At 50.8% G+C, this 26606-nt stretch overlaps 1 protein-coding gene across 3 annotated transcripts in view; it reads left to right on the top strand.

The window, feature by feature from the left end:
* Positions 1-26606, top strand: part of MVB12B (multivesicular body subunit 12B) — a 376259-nt gene that overhangs the window by 45256 nt on the left and 304397 nt on the right. Inside the window, exon 3 of one of the 3 annotated variants that reach the window (XM_037493016.2) lies at positions 7853-7945. The exons of the other annotated variants lie outside the window; for them this stretch is intronic. The gene's annotated coding sequence lies outside the window, so the exon portion shown is untranslated. The remainder of the gene's footprint in view (positions 1-7852; positions 7946-26606) is intronic. 3 annotated transcript variants of the gene reach the window in all.

The raw sequence follows: 26606 nt of genomic DNA, 5'->3' as shown, positions 1-26606 counted from the left end.
ACGTGTGCTCCTGCACGCACTGACAGGCGTACGCGTGTCTGTCAGATGAGCCGCTCGGGCGCTCTGTGGAGCGCGCAGGTCTGTGAAGGTCACGTTTGTGCACCAACATGTGCGTGCACACACTGGAGTGTGCAGTCGTGTCCTCAGATGTGGGCATGCACCCACCTGAGGCACGCGACCGCACATTTGCTTCACACACAGAAGTGTGCACATGCCCGTGCACTCGCAGGAGCCATGGGCAGGGCTGGCATGAACATGGATGTGTGAGGAGTATGTCTCAGGACAAGGCTCATTACTGCCTTCTCTGGAGAGCAAAGGAAACTTGCAGCCTCCACAGGGTGCGTGAGGGCCGGCAGTGCTGGAGGAAGGGCCCGGGAGGGACCAGCTCCTGCTGTGTGTGCAGCACAGGCAGAGCGGCCACCCTTGGCCAGTATGCCAGCCAGGACCTGGGCAGGACAGGAGCCCGGGAGTCAGACCTGATTGGAGTCCCACCCATTACCGGCCGGTTGTGTGCCTGGGTCAGTGCCCTCTCTCTGAGCTCCACTTCCTCATCTGTAAAACGGGGGCAGAAGGTGAAGCCACCTTGTAGGGCTCTTGTGAGTATCAGATATGATCGTAATCGAGGAAGTTTAGCAACCATCCAACCCAAAACATCTGTGCCCCTGCACACGGGCCCTTGGGGCCCATATGGTGTATCTCCAGGGGACATCCGGATGCATGGGGCGGGGGGGGGGGGACTCTGGGCTGCGAGTCGTGCAGGGGAGAGCAGAGAGAATGGCTCCTTGTGGCTGGTGTAGTGACCCCCTGGTGACCCTTGGATGGTGTCTTCTGGGTCTCGGCAGAGGCTGCCTGCTCTGTCGGATCACTGGAAACGCTGGTCCAGCCTGACGTACAGGGTTCCCTGCACTCCCCGAACTCCATATCAGCATGCACATACAACCCTTGCAGGAATCCTCATTTTCCTGATTGATTTGCTCTTCCTTATTTGAGTAATAAAAAGGGCGGTGTAGACCCTGCCTTCATTCAACACACTAAGCCCCTTCTCTTGGTTCTTTTCCCAACTCGCAGGTCTTAGCTGTAAATCACTTCCCTAGACACCCTCAGACTACTGTACACCCCACACAACTCCCTGCCTTTCCTACTAGTCTCTCTCCCCTGTTGCCACTTGTTCTCTTTCTTACTAGAGTGGCAATGACTTACACTTGACTTCAATAGAATACTAGCACAAAGGGAGGAAGAGAATGTTTCTCGGCCACCTGTCATTCCCAGGCACGTCTCATTTATCCACACCAGACGCTGGCTGTTAGAATGCTTGTCCCCATTTAGCAGATGAGGAAACTGAGACTCAGAGAGGGCAACCCCGGTCTACTCAATACTGAAGTCTGGTTCCCCAACCACTCTCCCTTTTGGGACCTTAGCACCCTGTGCCCTGAGGCACCACTCGCTCCCTCTCTTAATTGTAATTCAACTACTTGTGATATTTTGGTACCAATTAATATTGATTTTACAATTGGTTTACGGAGATGTTGTTTTATTACTAATATATTTAATGTGCAAATCAATAAGAACACTTGCTTGGCCCTCTCCCTGGAAGGTAATAAAATCAAATATCTCAGGGGTAAAATGCTATCCGATCCGTGAATGGCAAAGCAGATGCTTAATGTAATAGTTAAAGACTAGGCTGAGCGCTTGGCAAAACTGACCGCCCCTCCCCAGTCCTGCTCTCAAGGCTGCCAGCGAGGAGGCTCCCTGAGCTCCAGGGGTGCCAGGGATGCTGCTGGGAGGCTCCCACCATCTTTGGGTGGAGGGCCGGGGACCTGAGGGGCCTTGCTGCCTGTGGGGAGCTGTGCTGTGCAGGCCTGTCCTTGCCCTATGTTTCCTTCTCATTGAGGCAGGGTGTTTGGGGCAGACACCCCAGCACCAGACCTGGGTTCTGACCCTCGCTGCCCCATGCACTGCCGAGGAACTTCAGCACCTTCCTCTATAAAGCCTGATTGACTTCCGGCTTGTGAAGAGCCTGGCGCGCGGTGGGTGCGCGTGAGGACCTGCCGAGGTCGTCTCTGGTCCTGGCTGTTTGCACTGAACAAGTCCTTGCCCTGTCCTTACCCAGCACCCTCTTCTTTCCTGTTCTCTCCCACCCCTATTTTCCCTTCCCGCCTCTCCCCTGCCCTCTCTCTGTTCCATTTTACCATTCCTTTTTGTCGTTCATCCAGTTGCCCACGCGCCCATTCAGTCGTGCAGCAACTTGTTGGTTTTTTATTCATTTATCTATTTGTTCAGTCACTTGCTTGTTTGTTCATTCACTTGCCCACCCACTCATTCGTGTGTGTAATCTTTGTTCATTCATCCTTCATTCATTCATTCATTCATTCAGTCATTCATTTATTCAGTCAGTCATCCAGCAGACATAAACTAAGCCCTCATTCTGTGTCAGGCTGGGTGTGGGGGCTGGGTGGAGCTTTGGACCAGGTGCATGACCCTGCCTGCCTCCTGGAGTCAAGGTCAGATTGGGCAGCTGCTCCTCTTTGTAGCCTCCAGTGGTATGTCCTGTCCCTGTTCTGTTCGGCTGGGGTTGAGGGACACGTGGCACCTTTGTGCCTTGGGGTCCTCCTGTACTCAGCCTTTCAGAGCTCCGGCCCTCCCTGAGGAGGGAGTTATATGGGGTGCAGGGCACTAGGGGGTCAGTGTGGGATTGGAATAGCAGCTCTACAGGGGGCACTGCTGCCCAGGGCACCCTTTGGGGCCCACAGGGGACACAGTTAGTGGCGGGCTCCTCACAGCCTCCACATGCTGCTGCCTCTGCCTGGCTCCAGGGTGAGGATGGGCTTGCTCACCCAGCTCCATCCTGGGTACTCAGCAAGTGCTGGGCATAGAATGAAGCCTTGGGGTGGGGCATTGGTCAGACACAATCCTGCTGGTGCTCACGGTGCATGGGGAGGGAGATACTGCTGTTCCCGCCTGGGCACAGAGACCAAGGCCCTGAGAAGCGGAGGCACTTGCTCAAGGTCACACAGACACACACAGCCGGCTTTTTGCTGGCACGTGCATTGAGTCCATCTGACCCCAAGTCTGTGTTTCCTTCTCATTGAGGCAGGGTGTTTGGGGCAGACACCCCAGCACCAGACCTGGGTTCTGACCCTCGCTGCCCCATGCACTGCTGAGGAACTTCAGCACCTTCCTCTATAAAGCCTGATTGACTTCCGGCTTGTGAAGAGCCTGGCGCGCGGTGGGTGCGTGTGAGGACCTGCCGAGGTCGTCTCTGGTCCTGGCTGTTTGCACTGAACAAGTCCTTCCTGAGACTCTGCTTACTAGAGGCAGCAGAGGGTCAGCTAGTGCAGGGCATGGGGCCGGCAGGGTCGGGAGGAGTCTGCAGATTTCCAGCATGGAAAGGTCCCATCTCTCCTGGGGTCCTCTAAAGACCGGCTCTGCTGGGGGATGGGGCATCAGCCCAGGAGTGGGTATGGGGGTGGGGAGCTGGAGCAGGGCTCCCCTGCTGTGATTTATGGGGGAGCCGGTAATGAAGCCGGCTGGCAGTAAATAATCAGACATGAAAATCTTACCATTTAATTAACCAAAAATAAATGACCAAGGGCCCTGGGAAGAAGGGACTTCTGGCCACCCCAGAGTCAGCTGCTGCCGTGTGCAGAGTGGAACACTCACTTGCTCGTCACTCGTTCATTCATTGTGCATCATTCATGCCAACGGGCACCATCCTTGCACTTACAGTGGAGTCTTGTCATCCCCTCTGTGCCCAGGGGAAGCAGAGGCCAAGAGGACACAGAACAGCCCAGAGTCCCACAGGAGTTAGTAAGTGATGCAGGGGTGACCCAGTGGCTCCTGAAGGCAGGACTGCAGCCCCCAGTCCTCTTTCCTGCCCAGATGCGTTCCCTCTTGCCAGCCATCCCTCTGGACCCTCCTAGTGCTCTCCTGCTGTGTTGCCCAAGCAGCTGCTGAGTGACCCTGGGCCTTGGGAGATGGCATGGGGCTGGGTGCACGCCTCGCTCTGCTTGGGTGGTGACTCCTTTTGGTTCAAAGGAGTGCTTTAGGAGCGAGCCCCTGAATTTGGGTGAGCACTGCTCCCTGGCATTGTGTGATGGGTCCATTCCAGCCAGCTACATGAAGAAGGGACAAGGAGGGGGAGCAGGGAGAGGGAGAGCCAGGATGCCCCCCAGTTTCCTGTTTTTGTTGTTGTAGCTCTTCTCTTGATTTTAAATTTCTTTAAACATTTTTCTATGGGGGGGGGGTGGTCTCGTTCTTAATTTGAAAGCTAGCTAACATTTTGGAGTCCTTACCACATGCCAGCTGCTGTGCTAAATACTTCATATAATGACCTCATTTGGTTTTCAGTTGCCTTGCGGAGTGAGCTTTCTTATTATCTCTCTCTGTCTTCTTTTTTTAGATGGACTTAAAGGGCTTAAATTCCTTTAAGGCTCAGAGAGGGGTGGTGAATGCCCCAAGGACGCACAGCTGCTAAGAGCGGACTGAAGCCATGTCTGTTTGAACTCAAAGCCACACTTGAATTTGTCAGCTCTCTCTGCTGCCTCCCTGTTTGAGAGCTGGCAGGGTGGGGTGGGCAGCTGCAGAAACCTCAGTCTTGGATCACAGGAAGTGGACGATTCCTGTAGGTCCAAGAAGAGTGGGAGGGAAGATGGACTAGATGGAGAAGGTGGGGCCTATGGGCCTGCCTACTGTGTTCTGGCTTTGGGAGGCCGTGGGGGGCTGGTGACGGAGAGCCCCGCTGCATCAGACAAACCTGGGCTTGCGTGGCTGCTCTGCGATGGCTTTGGCCAGCTTCACGACTTGGTGAGGCAAGGATGGCAATGGGGCTCATACCCCAGGGTCGTGGGGGGGGCTCCGTGAGATTGTGCACAATTGTGCTCAGCAGAATGTGCCAGGTAAACAGTAAGTGCTCAATAAATGTGAGCCACTTTTAACTCTTCGCGATCTAGGTTAGTATTACTGTTGAATACAAATTCCTCTCTTTTGCAGGACTTTTGTAAGAATCAGATAACGTATTCAGAATGCCTAGTGTACTATCTGGTACATGCTGGGCACTTGATAAATTTAGGGGTATTTCTTTCTGTAGAACATCTTTTTTTATGTGCCTGTGCACGCTGAAGAAAGTCTAGAAGGAAAAATACCTGAATGCCAACGGTGACTTTTTTTCAGGGTGATAGAATCTCAGGTGATATTTTTCTTCTTTGTGATTTTCTGTATCTTCAGCCATGAGGCGGTATGATGTTTGCACCCGGAAGGCAAGGACTTTAAAAAGAAACTCAGAAATGGCAGAAGCTGCTGTGACCAGGCCAGTAGGACTCCTCCCACCCCCACCCCGTCTAACCCGATGGATCTCTTGGTTTCCTGGGCGAAAGGGGACCGAGAGAGGGGGGACCACTGTGTCCTGGACCCCTGGGTCTCAGACTTGGGGATTAGAAGTGCCATCTTAGGCTCTTGCTGTGGGGCATCCCCTGAGGGACTTCCAGGGCCAGGTCGGGAGACACTCCTATTGCCCTGACACTTCCTTAAAGTTGAGGGTGCCTCCAGAGCAACCCCCATGACTCCAGACTCCCACGCCTCAAGCACGCCCCGGTTTCTTCCTTCCTCCCAGCACAGCCTCTACTCCTGGCCCATTGGCATATGGAATGTGGAGACAATAGGAGCTGAGTGTAACCACTGTTTACAGAAAAAAAATGGTACAAGATTTATTTATTGGAAGGTGACTGAGGAATATGAATTCTACACTCCATTTAAAATGCTTTTTATTTCTCTCAGCCTTGGGGCTCAGAGTACATCTAATTTCACCCACAGCTATAATTCTCCACCAAACAGTTCCTGCTGCTCCTCTGGGGTCCCCAGGAACCGAGTTAGTTTATGTCTGCCACTGATGAGGCTCAGGCAGGGGCAGCGCCGGCTACGTGCCAGTGCGCATGGCGCCCTCCCACCCCCACGCCCCAGCCGGATGTTGGGGTTTGTGCTTGCACAGGGGCCCCAGCCCCAGCCGGGCGTGTGGTGCCCGTGGCGCCAGGCTCCAGGCCTTGGCTGGCCTGAACTCGAGCAGGCGAGTGGCCCATATCTCATGCTGGACGTGTTGATTGCTCCAACCTCAGAGCTAACAAACAATTAGTTTGTTAGTATATTTATCCCGTGAACATTGGAGCCTGTGATTACAAATCCAATAGCTGGATTGTGGCAGCATTTGGAGATAAATCTGTGCTCCAGGCCTGGTCGTGGGGGCGGGGGACATCTGCAGAGGGAGGGGGAGACGTCTCGGTGGCCTTGCCTGCCCATCCCAGCGGCCCTTTTTCCAGTTGTTTGTCGACCTGTCTGTCTGCTGGCCTGTTTGTCTGGGTGCATCTCAGTCGACTTGCCTGTCTGCCTGTCTGAGTGCTGACTAGCCTGCCTGCCTGCCCTCCATTCTTCCTCTACACCAGGTCCGGGGCTGCAGAAATGCAGTGGACGACCCCCTCCTTGCACTCATGTTCCCCTCGGAGAGATGGTGACACCGTGTCATCAGTGGAGCTGGGATTTAAATGTGGATCTGCTTGACTCTTGGGCCCCACTCGTCACTGCTGTCTCTGCTGTCTCTGGAGGTGCTCGGTTCAGAGCAGGCCCGGCGCCCGGTCCTCAGCAGCGGGCGGGCCTGTGACCACCTTTTCTCCGAGGTCCAGGGCTATTTGAGGGCTCTGCAGGGCAACCTGGGCTTGTGAGGAGGAATTTCAGGCCCTGATCTGTGCTTAAACTCCCATCAGCCAAAGTCTTTTTTTTTTTTTAGACATAATTCATATACCAAAAATTCAGTCTTTCAAGTTGTCCATTCAGTAGTTATTAGTGTAATCAGAGCTTATACAATTATTATCACCATCTATTTCCAGAACATTTTAATCAGTCCCCGAAAAGCGTCCTATACCTATAAAGCACTTTGTTCCTGGCAGCCACTCTCCCGCTCACATGCTTTCTGTTTCTGTGGATTTGCCTTGTCTGAACATTTCATGTAAATGGAATCATATGACATGGGCTCTGGTGTCTGTTTTTTTCTTCACTTAACGTGATAAGATTGAGGTCCAGCCATGTTATAGCACATTAGTCCTCCATTCCTTTTTATTGCCAAATAATATTCCACCATATTTTGTATCCATTAGTCATTGATGGATGTTTGGGTTGTTTCGCTTTTTTGGCTACCATGACTAATGTGGCTGCAAAGATTCACACACAAGTGTTTGCACTGTGTACCACATGCAAGTGTTTTCCATTCTCTCAGAACTGCTGGGTCATGTGCTAACACCATGTTTAAACTTTTCAGGAACCACCTTCCAAAGGCTCCCATTGCCCTGGTGTTCTGGAGGGTTGGAATGGGGATCCCTGCTGAGTCGTGAGCAGCCTTGTGGGGTGGGGCCCTGGTTAGAGCTCTGTGAGTCCTGACTCCTCACCATTTACCCCAAGAGCATGAGGTCTGGCACTTCCCACTTTTTATCTTGTTTACCCTCCAGTGGTGCCAGTGAGGAAGGTATTTGTTACCCCTGAGTTTCAATGAGGTCAGGCAATTTGCCAGTGAGTGGCAGAGTTGAGTCTTGAATTCAGCTCTATCTGAATCCCAAATCCTTGCATTTAGCCTCAAAACTACATACTCCCTTTCAGCTGGCCCAGTAAAGCTTGTGAGAGGAAACAGGATGTAAAGAGGAGGGGCGTTGGCAAAGCAGTGGGCTCCTCCAGTATGCCTCTCCTGCCATTGTGCTGGGCTGCCCGTAGGAGGATGGGGAGTAATGTATTTTTGACCTACAAGATCCCACTTGTGGGCCCAGAAGTGCTAGATCAGGGTGACCACTGAGAGACTGACTGCTCCCCCATCTTACAGCTGGGAAAACTGAAGATCAGAGAGAGAAGTGCCGGGTCCAAACCAGTAATAGCATCGGGATTGAAGTTCCACTCCATTTATATCCAAAGCCAAGTATGTATGTGTGAGAGAGCATGTGTGTGCACACATGTGTGAGTGTGTGTGTGTGTTTGTAAGGTGAGCAGGCCAGAGAAAGCCAGGCTTTGTCCTCAGTTGGCAATGGTGAGTTTAAACCAGGTTCACCAGAGTAGGCAGAATGCAGCACATGCTGATCCATGCCAGGCAGGGAAGGAGGAACAGCTATTCCTTAGCAGTGTCAGGCCTGTGACACCTTTCCTCTGAAGTCCAGCTTTGCAGGATCCCTGGATTTGAAGGAAGAATGTCAGAAAGGCAATGTCTCCATTCATAGAAGGAGTAATACTGTGGATGGCCTAAATGAGGACTTGCCCACTTCAGGGGTTGTATGGGGCAGTGTCCTGAGGGAATGGCTCTGTGGGGCTTACCAGGACAGACACCCTCTGGAGAGAAAGGGTCAGGCTGAGTCCCATGCGTTGCCTCCCCAAAATTGCAGCAGCCTCTGGTTGGCTTGTGTGGTGGGACATTGACACCATGATCTGGGACATCTGTAGCCTTTGTTCTGTGCAATTCTAAGCTCTTAATCATTCACCCATTTAATTCTTACAACAATGCCTGAGATGGGTTAGATTTTATTATTTTATTTTACAGCTGAGAATATTGAGGCCCACAGAGATTAATAACTTGTACTTAGACACAACTAGTTAGTGGAAGAACTAGGATTTGAATAAAAATCGTCAACCTCCTAGATCTGTGCCTTTAATAATCACTAGGTTTTATTACTTCTACCTGACCGTGCTGTGGAGCGGGGTCGACTGGTGAGTGGATCTGCTTGGGGTCTGAGAAAGGCTGTCAAGTGGGGACAGGTTTTGCTCAGCTCACATGGCCTAGGAAGAGCTCCAGTCCTTTTTCTCTTCAGTCATCTTTGACAAGGACTTGTCTGACATAAATTGTCAATGGACTTGTAATTCTTTTCTGTCAGTCTTTAACATTGTTGAGGGCAAGGACCCTGTCTGGTTAACTTTGTGTATCTGGCGCCTAGAATAGTGCTCGGCTCATGGTAGGTACAAAATAAATGGTAATTTGTTACTGTTGTTTGTTGCTGACACAAGTCTGGATTTGTATTCACTGTATTCTTTGAGATTAGAATTTCACCCACCTCCATGCAGATGTATGAATAAGGTTCTGGAAAGGCTCAACCTGTATTGACGGTTATGACTGACATGAACCTCTGAATCCTAGGCCTATGGGATAATTTCTGAGCTTATACACTGCGGTATGGAGACTCCTGCAGAATCTTTCTCACACTGTAGTCAAAAGTGGTATTGTTGGGCCCTTACCTCCCCATTCCCCACAGAGGTCAAGGTGTCCCCCAGGAATGATAACTATCACTGCCATTTATGGGGCGTTAACTGCTTTCCACATAGTTTCTGCTGAAGAATCTGTTGGCAGGTCTTCTCTGGCAGCCTAACCAACACTAGCTGTTGCATGACTATGGGGAGTCAGATCTCAGGAACTTCAGCCTGTGACCTAGGGAGGTTTGAGTTGATGAAGCCCCTCTGAGGAGCACTGGGGCCTTGAAAAGACTATTCTACCAGTCCCTGAGAAACTGCACTCCAAAGTGAGAGGCTGGTCTGAAAGTCATCAGCACCACGGACAGCAGCAGGTCTGTCCCTCTGTGGGGAGGAAAGGTCCTAGTAAAAATATGTGTGAAAATCTGTGTGTCTGAAGAAATAACTTTGAAGGTGAATCAGATCTCCCACTTGGGAGGAAGAGAATGAAGAAGTTAGGACATCAACCTTGGAGTTATTTACTTCTTTATTCATTCATTCAGCTTCATTCAGCAGACATTCAGTGTCTCTTCTTTGCCTTGTCTGAGCAACAGAGGACACCTAAATCACCAAAACAGAATTGTGGTTTACAGTCTACACATACATACAGCTATTGCTCCTCTGCCTCTAGTTGTGTGAACTTGGGTGGGTCAATAGCTTCTCTAATATCAGGATTTTCACCTGCATAACAGAGAGGATAATAGCCATCTCATTAGGCTTCTGGAAAACTAATTGAGATAATGTATGTAAAGGGCTTAGAACAGAGCCTGGAACACAGTCCAATACAATAAATGTGAACCATAGACTTCTTTTTTTAAAAATGCTTTAAGATTGACCTTTTTTATTTTATTTTATTTTATTTTATTTTATTTATTTATACAAGCACTGAGTACAGTCAGAATCGTGGGAGGGTGAGAGAATTCACCAGAGCCAGTGCAGGGAGCAGAACAGGTGGAAGGACCAAAATACACTGCTGAGGGGAGAAGCGGGTGGCAGGAGAGGTCTGCGCGCCATGTGGGACCCTCGCCTGGCGGCCGGGGATCGAACCAGCGCTGCAGAGGCCACGGGCAGCTTTGCAGCCCAGTGCTCAACCACTGCGCCACCAGGGGAGGCCCTAAACCATAGCCTTCTTGTTTGCATCACTACTCAGTCTGTCATGGACCCCTGCTTGGGAATGGAGTTTTAGGAATGACCAGTCCAGGTTGCTCTGACTAACATCAGGGTAAACAGTAGAGCTGTCTCTGGACCTTCAACAGCTTTCTCTATAAAATAATTTCTTCAGATACATAATTTCTCATTGAGACAATAGCCCTTTTCCCCCTGTAGTCTCAGCATCCAGGTAAGTTTTCTCCTGCCCTTCTTGGGTTAGCGTGTGGAAAGGCAAGTGAGTGGTGTGGACAAACCCCAGTCAGAATCTCGACAGAGACATGGCGCTCTCCTTGGTGCTGAAAACTTTTAGGCCAGCCTCTCACCTGGATGTGCAGCTACTCAGGAGACTAAAAGGCATATTTGAAAACCCCCCCTCTCCCCATAGTGATTGACCTCAGTAAGGTGATTTAGGACTCCTCCTTCAATCCTGCAGACATAAGGGACATCAAGCCAGAATGAGAACAGCTGGAGGAAGAGTATCATCATAGAATGACTGCCCCGGTCTTCAAACAATACTTCTCTATGCTAAGAGAAGCCCAGAAAGTGCAGTTCCCACCCTTCTCAGAAGATACAGAAATAAAACAATTACAGTAGATAACCATTCCCAATGGTCAGACTTATCCTTTCACTTATCCTTACAGCTGTCTGTAAGATAGGAGTTATTATTTCAGGTGTACAGATGAGGGAACAGAGACCCAAAGAGGTTAAGCAACTTCCCCAAATTCACAAAGCTTATGAGTGGGCAGAGGTGGGATTTAGACTTGGGTAAGCTGCCTCTGGAGTCCTGTCTCTTAATGCCACTTGATAACCCCCCTCAGGCTAAACTGAGAGAACAACATGCTGACAGTTTATCAGCAAGAGGTCCCTGGGCAGGTTTGTGGCCAGGACTGCAAAACACCTTGAAGCAGCAGACTGGTGGGCAGATTGCGGGGGTCAGGGGGGCACTGCTGTATTCTTCCTCTAGGGGGAGCCAAAGAGAGATGGGGCCTTGTCATCTCTTTTCAACTTCCTCTATACCTTGTCTTGGCATAAACGAGAGTCAACAAGGTGTGAAAGGGGAGGCTTTCTTCACCTGCCTGGGGGAATTATGATGTGTCTTCTGCCTCTGTGTCTGCAGTCTAGTGGATAGACACCCGCAGGGCTGAGGACTGCTTCAGTCTTCCTGTCTCCCTTTTCTCTCCCCACTGGTCACTTGGTTCCCAGGCTAGGTCCCCTGTTCTAAGTCCCTGCTGATATGGGAGTGGGACCCAAGACCCCCTGGGCTTCCTGTGCATGTCACCCCACCTGCGTGTAGCATGCCCATCACTGGAGTGCCTGACTTTCTCACTCCTTGTATCACGAGGCATGGATGTGCCAGTGTCTGTGGGGGTGTGACACTGACATAGTGCCAGGAACCAGCTCCTGACTCCCCCCCCCAATGGAAAAGTTGTTTCTTTGAAACGCTTCCAGCACCTGGCTTAATAGACCTTCCTGTGAGCATATTCCCAGTTCTGCACTGCTCCCCAGTGACTGGGGACCTTTTGTCAAGCACATATGAAATTAAGTGAAATAAAAATCATATTAAAAATTATTACCATCTAACAGCCATTAGTCTGCACACTGCTGTCAGCCTGTGATGGATTCCTCACTTACTTCAATGAATGTTCTAACGACAGTGATAAAATCACTCAGAAAAAATAGAATAAACTGTTAACCCTCTCCCCATCGACACTTGTTTTTCTTTGGGAAAAACACAATAAAGGATGTTGGTGGAAGGGGTTGAGCTATATATGACTCTTTACACTGAAAAATGAACCAGGTGCAGGGCGCTAGGTTTTGGGAGAGAATTTTGTTCCAGATTCTAGGAATCAGCTCTAGTTTCTGAGGTCCGGGCCAGGACTGGTTTACACTTGGAGTTGTTCCTGAGTCAGGTCATGTAGGATCTGGTTCTGTTAGTTTAGACTTTAAACTAGGTTAATTTATAGAAATAGATTTATTAAGCATCTACATCTGATAGGAAGGCCCAGGTGAACAATAATGTGTAGCTGAGCTGGGGCAGTGGCCTAGGGAATGGAGAAATAGGGTAGATTAGAAAGATGCTTAAAAGGTAGAAGATAGGAACTAGCTAATGGGTTTTATTGCAGTAGAGAGAGTGAGGTATCATGGATGTTTATCGCAGAAGTGACTACAGGCTAGAGGGCATTATTTATTGAGAGAGGGGTCAGAGGGTCCTTCTGTATGGACAGGAAGAGCTCAGTGTGGAGTTCATTGAGTTTACAGAACCTCTGGATATCCAAGCACTGTGGAGAAGCTGCTGCAACCCTTGATCTGTAACCCCAGAGAGGGCGTGGACAGGCAAGATAGGGCATCCCTGGCTTCCGGGTGCAGGGGGAAGCCACAGAGTGGGGGAGGCCATGCATTAAGAGAGAGCAGTCCCATGGGCAACAGCCATTGAGATAGTCCCAGGAGGAGAAAGAGGAGCAGCTGGGGAGGAGGAAGACATACAGGAAGATGAGAGGTCACTGAGGTCAGGGAGGGACAGTATGTCAAGAACTGGGAGTGATTACTAAAGTGAAGTGTTGCAAAAATGGTACAGGAACTGAAACATGTCACTGGCTAGATGCGGGTCACCGGTGACTGGATAAGGAGGTATGAGGAGGGAGAGGGAAGTTGGTACAGATATATGCTCCTGTGCAGACCCTTTTCCCAAAGAGAAGGTTTGTGGTAAAGCCCCTTGTTCCGGGGAGGATGTCTAAGGCTGTGGACCTGTGGACCTGAGACCTTCACCCTCAGAATCTGAGACCAGGCTAATGACCTGCCTGCTGGACCCTCCCTTGACCTGTGTCTGCAGCATTACTTGTCCCTAATGGGTCAAGCTAGGCAGGGTTCCTGGTGTCACTTGGTGGCCCTCAGAGATGAAGGCATATCTTAGAACCCTAAAGGCTCACAGGTTCTGCTGGTTCCTCTGGAGGGTGCTCCATGAGTGAGGGAAGGGGGCTGCAAAGAAATTAGCAGTGCGTGAAGGATAGGGAGTCACCTGCATTCATTTTCTGGGGCTGTGAGAACCACACACATGATGGTTTGAAACAACAGAAATCTGGTCTCTCCCTGTTCCAGAGGCTGGGTGTCCGGAGTCGGGCTCAGCAGGGCTGTGTGTCATCTGAAGGCTCCTGGGAAGAAGCCATCCTTACTTCTTCAAGCCTCCTGTGGTCGTTGGTGCCCTTGACATCTTTTGCTGGTGGCTGCTTCACCCCAGTCTCTGTCATCATAAGACATTTGTCTTTCCTCTTCTTAGAAGGATACCAGTGAAATTGGATTAAGGGCCTACCCTGATCCTCTGGGACCTCTTCTTAACTTGATTACCTCTGCAAAGACTCAGTGTCCAAACATGGCCGTGTTTACAAGTACTGGGTGTTGGTGTTCAACATATATTTTGGAAGGACATGAGCCAGTCCTTCTAAGGGCCTTCTAAGTGGGTCTCTGAGGCCCTGTCTGTGTCCTGCTGAGGACAAGGGGGTTTTGTTAGAGGGAGGATTTGGGAGGCAGGTACAAAGGGAGTAACCTTGTCCTTTGGGAAGCAGGAGCTGGACCCCCATGGGGCCTGCGTTAGGAATGTGAGGGAATGACCATTACCCTAAGGTCATCTCGGCTCTGGGAGCTGAGTCCAAGCCATGAGGAGAGTCAGAACTGTCAGCGCCAGGGCTGGGATCAAGCAGCTCTTTCCGGCTGGGTAATGTTATACGTGTATGGCCCCCACCCAAGGTCTTGGCCCAGGTCTTTCTGGGGGTGTCTCTTGGGGTGATTTTGGAGTATAGTAATTCAGAAACTGTTCCTAGGCCTGAGATCTCATTCATTCCTTACAAGTTCTTTCACTGTGATAACAGTCAAAGCATCTGTGTCTGTATCTCTATCTATATAGAACATAGACTAGGAGGTCAGATTTTGATTGTGAGTCAGGAAATTGAAAATCGTTTAAAGGTCCAGGCAGGTGGGGAAGGGAAGATTGGGCCACATATTCATGGTTGAGGGGAGCCCGTGTGTTAAAGCCTGCGGGCAGGAGGGAGTAGAGGGAATTGAGACAGGGCTGGGCCCATTAATGGGAACACTAGTCAGGGTTGGGTGAGATTGTTGGGGAGCCCTGAGTGTGTGGTGAGGGTTGCTCCAGGTGGTAGGGACTCTGACTAGCATTGGAGAATGCTGTGAGCGATCCCACATGTGTGTCCTGCACCCCCCCATTCCAGGACCCCCAGAGCTACCAGTGTGCTTGTGTAGTGTGTGAGGTCATGAAGCTCTGCCTGTGAGGGGACCCCACTGGTGCCTGCTGCTGTGGAGGTCTGGTCACTCAAGTTACAGGAGTGCACAGCCAGGTGAAGTGGTGCCCTCCTGGTCCTGTGCCCGAGGAACTGGACACCAGCACGGTGCCTGGACATGTGTCCACATGGCAGGGCTGGGTCTAGGGTGAGGGCAGTGGCTCACTATTGGGCCATGCAGGTGCGCAGTTGGTTCCTGAGAGTGAGCTCCTCCTTACAGTTTGGACCCGGGGTACCTCACTTCCCTCACTCTAGTCCTGACACTGCCGTGTTCATCCTGCCACTTGGGGACACTGAGTCTTGGACTGAAATCATGTACAGAATGCACTGAGCAGGGTCGTCCCAGCCAAGGGAGTAGGGGGGAGTCATTCTTTCCTTTGTAGGGGTAAAGCCCTGTGAAGTCCATTTCTAGTAGATTAAGCATGAACGATGAACTCATTGACTGGAATAAAGGAAAAATCCTGGGGATGGATTTGGCTTCAGGCACAGATGTATCCAGGGGCTCAGATGTTAAGATTTCTTGATAACTTGAGCCAATAGCTCAGTGGTAAAGCACTAAGAGCTCTGAAGTCATTGTCTGGCTTCACATCTGGACTCTGTGCCCCAGCCCTGAGAGAAAGGAGTCCTGAGCCTTGTTGTTGGCTGCAATACCTCAAACTAGGCTTCGTTCTCATCAGCTCCACGCAGGTTTGAGAGGGGGTGCTTCTGATGACGTCATGTCCCCAGGTAATGCTGAATACATAAAGGCCTTTGTGATTTTTGTTAGATCTGTGTATTTCTCATAAATTTTTTTTTTACTTCCTATTACAAATTGTACTTTTTCTGTTACAAAAATGTGTTTATTTGTAATTTACTTACTTACTTTACTTATTTACCTCTGGGATATACTGTGGTTATGAGGAATCAAAGTCCACCCTGGTTACTTGCTGGCTGTGTGACTTGGGGCCTGTATAACCACTCTGTGCCTCGGTTTCCTTATCTCCTCAGCAAGGTTAAGAATGATCCTAACTCATAAGGTTTTCCGAGGATTAGAGAAATTAAACTGCAAAAGCCAAAGCATGCCAGGCCCTTGGAAATGCTACCTATGTCTTAGTGATATTGTGATCGCTATTGTTATTAAGCAGAAGCCAGCAGGGCTTGCTATGAATGGAAGCCACTGTATAATAAATATAATGAGAACGCACTGGGGCTCTTAGCTTCCTGCCAGCCCCTGCCTCCTGCAGAGGGCTCCCATCTCTGCAGCCTTTGTCTCCAAGTGTGGGTTGTTGTGTTGGGGAGCATGTGATGAGGGCACCAAATGGAGACTTTCTTTTTCACTGGAGCAGCAAGTGCGCCCCTAAAGGTGCAGTGGGGTTCACTGCCTGCCGCAGGCAGCCCTCATCCTGCTCCCAGAGGCGCTGGGACAGCCCACAAGGCTGGGCAAGGAGGATAGGTGGAGCCTCCCTTCTGGGTTAACTCCAGGGTTTGCCATTTACCTGTGGGGCTTGGCCAGTTCTTCCATATCTCTGAGGAGAGGGCCCTGCAAGGGATGCAAACCAGGTGCCCCTCTGAGGCCTTCTGGGGTGGTGGGGGGCAGGAAGGGGTCAGTCCTGGCCACATTCGCAGACTCTTGGGCCATCTTCAGTGAGTCAGGGAGGCGTCAGGCCGTGTCTGGGGACGGGGCTGCTGAGAAGCTGGGAGGGTGACATTTAAGGTGTGATGTGCAGACGCTGGTGGGTTGGGCAGTTTCTCCTCAAGCTGCTCTGGGTTCACATTTGATTTTGCTGTTTGCAAGGAACGAGAGTGCCGGAAGGGGGGTGCGGGCACCCCAGTGGTGGTCACGGAGCCCTGCTGGCCTCTGTGCTTTGCTGTCAGCAGGGGCCGTGCGGGCACATGGACGCTGATGAGGAGTGGCCGAGGTGACAGGGGTGGCCTGGGCGCGACCGGGCTTGCTGAGCAGAGCAGGGAGATGTAACGGGGGAGCCAGGGTTCTGCCCGCGTCCCCCAGCACGCTCTCCCTGCCAGTTTACTGGTGACCCATGCCAGACTCTTAACCTCAGTGTCTCAGAGTCCCTGTGTGTAAAGTGAGGGGCCAGCACTGTCACTGGTGAAGCTCAGAAGTTTCCAGAAGAGGGAATCACAGCACGAGGAGAAACCTGGGCTGTGCGACCTTGTGCAAGTCCTGTGCCACTCTGCGTTTCTGTTTACATGTTGGTTCTCACGGGCTGGCCTGGGTGATACATGAAACCTCAGCGTTGCGGGACTGGGATTGTGCATCTGCAGGAGAGAGTCAGGCTGATGCCGCAGAGCAAGATGAGCAGGGGTAGCTCCTACCTGCAAGGGCCCTCTAAGCAGCCCCCCTGAGCGTCCCAGCATGGTCCAGGGCTTTGATGTGTAGATCCCGGCTCCATATCTGCCCCGTGTGATCCTGAACCAGTGTGTCCTCCCCCCTGAGCTTCCGTCTTCTCTTCTGTGACACGGGGGTGTGTGTGTGTGACCGTGGCACATATGACAGTGACACCGTGGAGTAAAGAGCTGGACTTTGTGTCTGGCTAAGAAAATAGATGGATAAAACATTATGATTGTGTGTTGTGGTCTCCGTGTTACTGTGCAGCTCCAGATCCAGGGGAGTGGCGAGATAGTACAAAGGTGGGGCGGCCAGGGCTGGCCGGGGCTCTGGGAGCCGAAGGGTTAAGTCTCCATGGAAACAGGCATGCATTATTTACACGGCCTAATGAATAAAACATTTATGTGGTAGGCTAATAAATTCCCTCACACAAAGCAAAGTAAGCTATGATTTAAATATCGGCCTCCGCTGGCTGGCTGAGTTATGGAGCCTGCTCAGGGGGCCCCTCTTGGCTTTACACCTCCATCCGCTGGAGGGAGGGGAACGGGAGATGGGGGGAGAGGGAGGGGGAGGCAGAAGCCCTTCCTAGGAAGTGGCATCTCGGGCCCTCCGGATGGAGACCTGACCCCTGCTATCCCTTGGGGCTGCGTTGTCTCTCCAGCCCACGGGCTGCTAAGCCCCCGGGGAGCGGGGCGGGTTGGTGGGTGGAGAGGGGCTGGTACCTGCCCTGTACTGGCCCTTGTCAGCAGAGGTGGCCAATGGAGGGGGCAGCCTGCTAGGGCCTCCTGGGTAGCAGCTTTTCTTGGGGAAATGGGGCCACCCCTCTGTGCTTGGAGGGACTTGGAGATGTGTATTTTGGTAACCTGAGCTCACCTTTGAAGGCTGGTGCCCTGCCAGGTTCCACCCCAGGGTGCCTGGGATCAAACATGGAGGGAGAGCTGAGATGGCCGGGGGTGTCAACAAAATATAGCTATGAGCTGGGGGGGGGGGGGAATCTGGTGTTCAGGGCATGGAGTAGCTGCTCCTTGCCGCCCTGCGCCCCCATCCTTGCCACTGCCATCGCGCCACAGTTTCATCTCACTGGTTTTCATTTTTTCTATTTCTGCCTCTCTCTCTTCTCGTCGTCTCTCTGTCCCCCTTCTTCTCTCTGTCTCTGTGCCTCTCTCGCCCTTGGTCCTTGGCCCTTTTATCTTCTATCTCTCCCTCCCTCCCTCCGCTCCCGAGGGTGGAGTGTTTGTCTGAGGGACACTGTCTGGAGGTTGTAGGACCTGGGCCCGTGGGCTCTGGCAAGCACCCACAGCAATACTGTGGGGGTACCGGGATGCCCCCTTAGCCAAAAACCTGTTCAAGTCTGTCCTCCGGAGAGGAGCCACAAGGTGGAGACATGGCTGGGTCCTGGGGAAGGCTGAAGGGGGAGCTTTGCGCGTGGAAGGCGTGGAAGGCTGTTCTCCATGGGTTAGGCCTCCCGGCTGCCTCCTGGGGAAACAGTGAAATGAAACCGCACTGGGGACAGCCCCTCCCTTCTCCAGCCTCAGAGCTCCAGCTCTTGCCACCGCCAGGGCCTGGCCTTAACCCCTCACTGCTTTCTGCTGTTCCAGTCCCTAGCTGGGCACCTCAAACCAGCGGCCATTGTGCCTGCACGATTCAGTGTGCCAGGCACAGAGCACATGGCCCTCAGGGTGGCTGGGGCTGCTGGGATGGCTTGATGGACACCACATACCCAGGCCCCCATGGCACCTGCAGGGGCTGAACTGTCCGGGTGGTTGCTGTACTACAGGGGCACCTGCTGGGCTAGCAAGGCAGGGCGGGCATCACCTCTCTCTCCCCTTGAGGACATGGCAGTCTCTGGGTGAATGGTTCAGCTCCTTCCTAGAGCTGACTTCCCAGAGCGAGCCTTCCATTCACTGGTCCTCTCACAGGTGGGGCCTGGGACTGGCCAGCATCACTTCAGCCCCTTCTGATGAGTCCAGATGCAAGGGGGAGGGGCTGGACTCACCTCTGGATGGGAGGATGACTGGCATGTTCACTGGGGAGGGGTTTGGTGACAGCATCCCGGAGACCGGGACCATGTGTCCCCAGCGTCTCGGTGGCAGGGAAATCCTTCCCCTTCTCCACGAGCTTGTGGACCTGGGGTCTCCACCTAAGACACCTTAAGTCTCCAGGTGCAGTCTGGTCATTAGCATTTGGGCATTTCAAAATCACCTAGAATGTGGCTTCCATTAATGGGCACCTACCATGTGGGAAGCAACTTGCCATCCTCTCTACCCTGCGCACCCCCGACCCTGAGCCCTGAAAGCAGCACCCACCTCCTGAAGGCTCTGGTAGCTGCCACAGGCGAGGATGCTGTGCCCTGGCGTGGGGACCTCCCCCAGGGACCATGGGCAGGTGGGCAGGGAGGAGGCATGTGGTGGACGCCTCCCTGGTACAGGGCAGGGGAGGAGGCTGATACCCCGAGGGGACTGGCCTCTGCTCTTGGGGACCCTCTGGGGGCTCACTGTGGAGGCAGGCAGGACTGTGGAGTGGTCGGGGCCATGGAGTTTGGAACCAGCCTCTGTGGCCTCTGCTCCTGGCTCCCCCACTTCCTGGCTATGGCCTCAGGCAAGTTATTCTGCCAGCCACTCAGCACCTCACTTCTTCTTCTGCAAAATGGCATGACTAGTGCCTATCTCAGGGGATGGCTGTGGGAATTAAATGAGTCACAATTTGTGAAATGCTCGCAGAGAGGCTGGCGCACAGGAAGAGGACACGTGTGTTCTGTCACCCGCTCCTGTGAGCACGTGGGTGGGGCATCCTGCAATGACAGATGGGCGCTTAGTGCCAGGCTAAGTGGGAATTCATGTTCACGGGCCACATCTGTCCTCAGACTGATGGGGCCTCTCTCAGGCCTTCCAGCAGCCCTGCCAGGGAGTTCCTTTTACCTGCCTTTTGTAGCCGAGGAAAGCCAGATGTTGGCCGCTGAAGTGATTTGCTTGAAGCTCCAGGGTTGGGACTGGCCTGCCTGGTGCTGCTCTGGCCACTGCATCACACTGTCCAGTCCTCGGGCAGTGGGCATGGGTGGGGAGTGAACATGGAAGGGGGGAAGGTTTGTGTGAATTGCTAACTTGCTCTGAGACGGAGGGAGTCAGCACAGCCATGGCAGGCCAGGGGCAGGTTAGACTCTCAGAAGGACTGGTTTTTGCATTTGTTTTTTACCCTAAAGATGGTGAAGAGACATCTTGCCTGCCACTCCTCCTGCCCGCTCCCCAAGCCCTCCTGGAGTTCCCAGCAGGGAGGCTCTAGGAGAGAAGCCCTGGGAGAAGTGTCCAGGGGATGGTTGGGGCAGGACTTCAAGGCTTTCAAAGCCTGTCCTGCAGAGGCTGGGGCTCTCATGCCCTGGAAATTCAGCAAGAATTTGATATCACAAGTGTGATTTTTTTTTTTAAACTGCTTTTGTCTTTTTTTTTTTTTTTAAGATTTCATTTATGTGTACAAGACCTGGGGTACAGGCCAGAGGTGTCAGGGGTGAGAGGATTCACCAGAGACAGAGTGGGGAACAGAACAGGCAGATTGACCGAAGTACACTGCTGAGGGGAGCAGCGGGCGAGGCAGGAGAGGTTCTGCTGCACCATGTGGGTTGCTTCCTGGCTGGCTGGGGGATCGAACTTGTGCTGCAGAGGCTGCAGACAGCTTCATAGGTTGCATTTTAACCCCTTGTGCCACCAGGGAGGCTCCTCACAAGTGTGATTTAAGATCCTCCCTAGCAAACCAAACCCTTAAAAACAGATGCTAACAGGATTCTGTTCCTTCAGCAAGAGGATGTCTGTGATCAAAGGCACTAGCCACCACAGGCTTCAGGATTAGGTGCATCTGGCTTCAAGCGCTGGCCACCCCACCAGTCAAGAAACAATGTGAGACAGGCTATACATTGGCCAAGGGAACACCTTGGGAAACCAATGGGCTTGGATGCAGAGTGGCAGTCACCTGGCGGCCCTTGCAGGGATTGCAGCTGCATGTTCAGCAAGCAGTGAGCACACAGTAGGGACAAGGCACAGTGTCTCTGATGAAAATTCTTATTGTCTTGGGCAATAAGACAGCCACCTTTGCATCCACCTATTCAGGTATGAAAGATTACTGGGCAAGCCTAGCAACCTGGCCAGACACGGAGTTTTCAGAATCGGAAGCCGTTTACCTCAATTGTGGTCAAATGGAACTCTAAATTCCATGTCCCTGGGGGAAAGGGTTCATTCCTGCCTGGGCACTCAGAGACCACCGTCTAGGTCTTAGCTGAAGTCTGCTGCTTTCCATGAAGTGATAGTGTCAATTAAGCCTCCTCTTCTGACTTATTCCCTTGGGCCCCAGAGCACTTCTGAAAGCATTTCAAATAGAAAAGTAACCAACCCACCTTTAATTTATCAATTTGTATTTTTTTGTACCAAGAAATACTGGGGATGCAACAGAGAATAATATGTTCTGGAAGCCTAGGTACTTGTCCTAGTTATTTCTCCTACTAACTAGCCTTGTTTTCCCTCATCTTTGAAATAAAAGATAATAGTACTTGTCTCTTAGGAGTAAACTTATAGGGGATGGAAAGGGACAGAGGTAGATACTGCTTTGCGTACCCCTAGTTTAGTAGATCTTATTTTGGAAACATGTAAATATTTTATATATGTATAAAATAGCAATCTCTAAAAACTGAAATTGAAATGAAACAAATGAGCGTAAATGTATGTCATGTTGTTGGCATAATCACAGGAGGAGGACCTATCCCAATTAACTTTAAAATACAGGGATTTGACTATGTTTTTTGTATGAAATTAATTTCAGTAATTACATTGTTGATAAAGTGCTGGTCCTGTCGTTCCAAGTTGAGGAATGTTATCGTCAGCATTGAGGACTAGGGTTTTTTTGGTATGGGTGAGGAGACAAAGATGTCAGATCTATGAAGTAAAATAAAAACCTTGCAGTCCTGAATTTGAGTTGGAAGCATATAAATTCTTGGTGTACTTTATCTAGAAAAAGTTCAAAAGAAAGCACATTGCCAGTCTCTGCCCCCTGAAAAGCACTAAAAACAGGCAACCCCTCAGAAGCAGTGAGCACCCCAGTACTCAGATTATGGTGTCTAAATACCCCTTAAAAGAAATTAGAGTTTCTTGATGAAATGGTCAATTTTAAGACTAGGGTAGGAAATGTACAAGATGAGCCTGAACTATCTTCTCATTTCAGACAGTAAAGTAATATAAAATATCTCCTAAAATTGCATCCAAGGGACTCAAAAGCCATCCTGAAAAAGGCTCCCATGGCCAATAACTGGTCAATACGAACATAAATAAGGACAATAGTTACAATGGATCAAAAGACTTCACATTGTTCAAACCCATGAGATCATAAAGACACTAAAAACAAGACAAAACCACTCTGTGAGGTCACCTTTGGAGGATATGAGTTTCATTTTGAAAATTGGTAAATGAGGGAAAGAATCAAATATTTATCTTGCATTAACATGTGAATGTTACTCCAGGTAACCAGTTAATTGATACAAGGAAGTTTCTCTTTAGAGAAGTTGACCAGCTTATCAATGAAGGAGTGATAGATTAAAATATTATTTTGTAACCTCTAATGAAATAATGGACGAAGGCAATGAGCTTCTATAGCTACGCACAGCCCCCAAAGAAAAAGGATGAAGAGACAGTGTGTATGTCATGATGGAAACTGAAGTCGCGCTGCCAAAAGAATCATATCAAGTCTGATCAAGCTTCCAGATCAACAACTAACATAAAAGAAAGGTGAAGGGTGAACACACGGAATGATACCAAGAGGATGTGGTTAGCAAAATGCGGACTAGTGATCTGGTATTTGAACAAAACATTGCAAAAGAAACAGAGGGATGGAGCAGAATGAACAGATCAAAAAGATCTGATCAAAAAGATTTTGATCAAAAAGATCAAAGACTTGCCCATCAGTTGCAATATATGGACTTTATTGGATTTTAGTTCAAATGGTAAGAAAAAAAGTATAAGATAATTTGGTAATTATAGACCTCGATTGGATTTTATCATAGTAGATCATTATTATTTTTTTAGGTGTAGTGGTGGTATCTGATCATTTTTTAAAAATTGTGTAGAGGTATAACTGGGCAAACAAATGAGTTGATAGGAAGCCTGATGTCTGGTATGTGATTCAAACTGACCGAGGAGATAGGAGTACACGTTAGCAACAAAGTAAATTGTCCACAAGATTGTTGATGCTGAGTGAAAGGTCAGTGGGGCTGATTATATCATTTTCCTACTTCAGCCTACTTTTGTACAGTAACATTTTCTGTGATAAAAAAAGAAATTTGGAATTTTCTGGAATCAGCTTGCGTTCAAGTTGAAGAATATTTAAAAACAGAACAATCTATAACTTCTGGTCCTCCATCTCTCAACCTGGCAGGGGGTCTTTGGAATGCCTCGGCTGCCCCCATCTGTCTTCCAACTTCATTGTGAAAGGGCTCGCACATTTCCAAAGATCTTCATTCATTCCTTTTATGGAAAACCCACCTGTTCCAAGTCCTCTGCCAGTGGGCTTTGCCTGCTGAGATACTCTCTAACAACTTTCCTTGACTTCTAAGCAGTCCTTACTGAATCGAGAATGACGGCTAACAACTAGTTACTTATTCTAAGTCAGGCACTTTGCTGAGCGTGGCTGTACCTTCCACCCTGACTCCTACTGCTGTGCAGACCAGGAAACGGGCAGTTTACACAGTTACTATGGGAAATTAAAAAAATAGATGATCTGGGGTTTGAACCTGGGTCTGTTTATACCAACAGTCATCCTCATAACCCCTAGAGCATCCTGCCTAAGGCAAGGAGAAGAGAGTTTGGATTCCCTGGGTGTGAGCCGACACTTCTCAGTCAAAAGGCACTGCTGGGTGGTGGGTGGTGAATGTGGTCAGTTATAGGAGCCACAGGGCCAGCACCCATGCCCTGGGAGGTCAGGAGGCAGGAAATGCAGCCAGCCTGGAGTCCAGACAGAGCAACTTATAAAAACCAGGAGCCTTCAGGGGTGTGTGGACCAAAAGACAAGAGTGGATGGGTGTGGTTATCAGGTGACCCCCAGCTCAGTGCAAGGACTGGGGATGTGTGGAGCAGGGGGAGGGAGAATGGTCCTCCCTCTGCCTATGATGGGGTGCTCCAGGCCTCAGCTGAGATCACCCTCTTCACTTAGCTTCCAAGGGCTTCAAGCGCAGGACATGGTTTAGACACAGGGGTTGCTTTGGTTTTAGAAGTTTCCTGCCTGCCTTGCAGTTTCTCAGTCCCCAGTCTTATCCCTCTTGAAGTGGGCAACACTGGCCTCAGAAGACAGCGGAGGGATGGAATGAGTCCAAATGGAAATGATCATGTTCAACTGCATCTTAAGTAGAGAAGACCAAGTAAGGGTTAAGTGTTGAGAATATTTATCCCTCACGGCCGGCCAAGGAACACAATGGGCCTTCCCATGTCATGTCCAGAGACCTACTTCTCAGGCCAAGGCCAGTTGACACACCCAGAGCTTTCTTCAAGGACCCCATACTCGTTTTAGTTTCTACTTCAAATCTATTCTACTCCTTCTTTCCCTGGGCCTCCATCCCGGGGCTGGGCCATCTATCTACAGCAGTCCTTTTAGTGACTCAAAAAGGAAAATCCTGTGGAGACCTAAAGTCTCTGGAAATCCCCTAGACTTTCTCTCTGTGGCTCCTGTCTCCCTCTCTGAGATGGTCCCAGGCTCCTGCTCTCCCCTGGTATCAGCGAGGGACTTAGCTAGCCAACCTGCCCTTCTCCCCGCTCCCAGCCCCCAGCCCTTTCTCAGAGTGTTCATGGCTTCTTTCCTCCAGGAAAGCTTCTCCACTTGACGTGTCAGTAGATTGTTCGACCTAGGGCAGGACGCTCAGAGGATCAACAGGAGCAAGGCCGGGCCAGGGTCCTCTCAGCTGCGGCACCTGTGCCTGGGGCCCAGAGACACCTGTAAAATTCTGCAAAGACGACTCCAGCGGTACCCCCCACCCCTGCATGCACACGCCTTCCTCAGCCAAGAGGTGGAGTCTTTCTCCATCGCTACAGTCAGGGCTTCCTGACTTGATTTGACCAGGATGATATGGCAGAAGACATGTTTTGAGATTACTGAGCTCAGGCCTGAAGAGGCCTTGTAGTTTCACTGAGTTCAGAGTAGAGCCGGGTGCTGGGTGAGTGAGTGCGGGTCATCCTGCTGGAGGAGGACCCACGCAGAGGTAAAACCAAGGCCAGCAACACAGAGAGTGAAGCACCCAGCCATCCCAGCCAGCTCCTCCACCCACATTGGGGCCACCCCAGCTGAGACGCTAACCGTATGAGTGAGGCCATCCCAGATCTCCCCGCCCCAGCTGAGCCACCCCAGCTGACACCATGTGGGGCAGGGATGAGCCCAACTCACAAAATTGGGGAAACAAAATGACAGTATTTTAAGCCACAGGTTTTGGGTTTCGCAGGGAGAGGTGAGGGAGACATAACTGTTTCCTCCCATATCTCCAGACCTCTGAGGATGAGGGCATCCTACGCAGATGAGGTAACGGGGCCACACCTGGGGCCCCAGGGGAGGCAGACAGACGTCCAGACGTCAAGGTTTCTGGAGATGGTATAAAAGAGAGCATGGATTTTGGGGGCAGCTTCCTGGCAGTTGCACTTGTCAGTTATGTGATCTTCAGCCTGGCTGACTTTCTTTCCACGTCTGAAAATGGGAAAAATCATCCCCTGCGTCTTCTAGAGTTGGGTTCTTCAGTAGGACTTCTGATCATGATGGAGCTGTTCTCTCTCTGTGCTGTCACACACACGAGCCACTGGGCCCGTGAGGCCATTCAGCACTTGAAATGTGGGGCGTCCTAATCGAGATGTCTGTGAGTGCTACATGCACCACTGGTATGAAAATAGAACATGTCACTGTTCTATTGCATCATCAATACTTTTAATATTGATTGCATGTTGGCACAATGCCTTGTATTTTTGGGTTGCGTAACATATGTCATTGAAAGTAATTTCAGCTATTTTCCCTTAAAAGATTATGTCTGTGACTTGCGTTGTATTTCTACTGGACGCTGCTGAGATAGTCTTGAGAAGATTGAATCATTACTGTAAAGTGCTTAGCACAGCCCCTCTCTCCTGAAAAGCTCTCAGTAAATGGCAGCTATTACTTTTGTAAATATTCCTCAGTAGGTGAGGGCCGGAGTGCAGATGTATTAATTGGCAGGCTGGTGTCCAGGTTCCTGCTGCATGGACCCCACTTTATGGGACAGAAGAAGGGAGCTCATGTCCGTTAAAGCTCCAACGACGTGTTGGTGACTCAGACCAAGCTGCTTGTTTATTGCAGTGGTCCATGGAGGAGGGATTATTTTCCCTGTTGGACAGATGGGGAAACTGAGGCTCACAAAAGTCCTTCACTTAGCCCCATTTACACAGCTGGGTTTAAGACAGAGGGGCTGTTGACTCTGGGGACAGGATTCTGACCCTGCAGCTCTGTTTGCCCGGAGGGGGTGTTCAGATTCAGGCCACCCTTCTCCTCCCTCCACTTCCTTCCCCACCTGCTCCATCTCCCGAAAGTCAGGGCCCCCAGCCTCTGTCCTTCCCCCCTTATTACTACCC

This window comes from Talpa occidentalis, unplaced genomic scaffold (genome assembly GCF_014898055.3).
Source record: "Talpa occidentalis isolate TD23 unplaced genomic scaffold, MPIMG_talOcc4v2.1 talOcc4.7, whole genome shotgun sequence".
In the NCBI taxonomy this organism is placed as follows: Eukaryota; Metazoa; Chordata; class Mammalia; order Eulipotyphla; family Talpidae; genus Talpa; species Talpa occidentalis.
Note: the sequence above shows the minus strand (reverse complement) of the source record. Positions and strands in the feature narration are given on the sequence as shown.